Genomic DNA, 824 nt, shown 5'->3' on the forward strand with positions numbered 1-824 from the left:
TCTCCAATTCGACTTTCTCACTTTTGGATCAGCCATTTTCGATATAAGAGTGATCTCCCGTGTACAGAATCTGATTCGTGGCGGAACTCGGTGAAAGTCTTTGTAAAAACTGATAATCTGTAACTATACCACGGGTATACGAGTTCGGATATAGGTAGTTGCTAGCTTAGTCTAGAGCTGTGCAACCAGCACAAATTGCTGATCTAATTAGTTAGTCGGGAATAGTCTGGACTGGAACCTACAGGGTAGTGATACTTCAGATCAGCAGACGACAATCTCAGAGTCAATATGGCGTCGTTATGGCGTTTGAGACCGTTTGACGATGAAGACAAAAATGGGGCCCAGACTCAGGAAAACAATCCAGAACAGTCGCAGGCGAAACGCAACTAAAACCACAAGCTAACAGTAGTCAGCAGATATCAAACATGATGAAAACCAAAAGTCGAGACAAGAAACGAATGAAAGAGAACACGGAGAGCTATATACACCACTCTGGCCAGAAAGGCGAAGGAAAATCACTCTCTTCACAAGTAAAATTATGAGTGAAAGTATGTCTAAGGCGTGTGTGTGTGTTTTTTTTCTTCTTTGTGTTTATTGTGTGGGCAGTTTGTTTCACTGCCTTTAGTCTCAGCAGTAAAGGAAAAAAATGTATGGAAGTATTACAATCGTTAGCACTTGAAACTTGGTCATTATAAAATGCATCGTGACACTGACAGAAATGGTGTGCTGTTTAGAGGTTGATCATGCCTATTGACTGTTGTGGCAAGATAAATGATAATGAGATCTACTGTACTGCACACCAGTGTCCTCTTGCTGGCTTGTGG

The sequence above is a fragment of the Pomacea canaliculata genome, linkage group LG11 (genome assembly GCF_003073045.1).
Source record: "Pomacea canaliculata isolate SZHN2017 linkage group LG11, ASM307304v1, whole genome shotgun sequence".
NCBI lineage: Eukaryota > Metazoa > Mollusca > Gastropoda > Architaenioglossa > Ampullariidae > Pomacea > Pomacea canaliculata.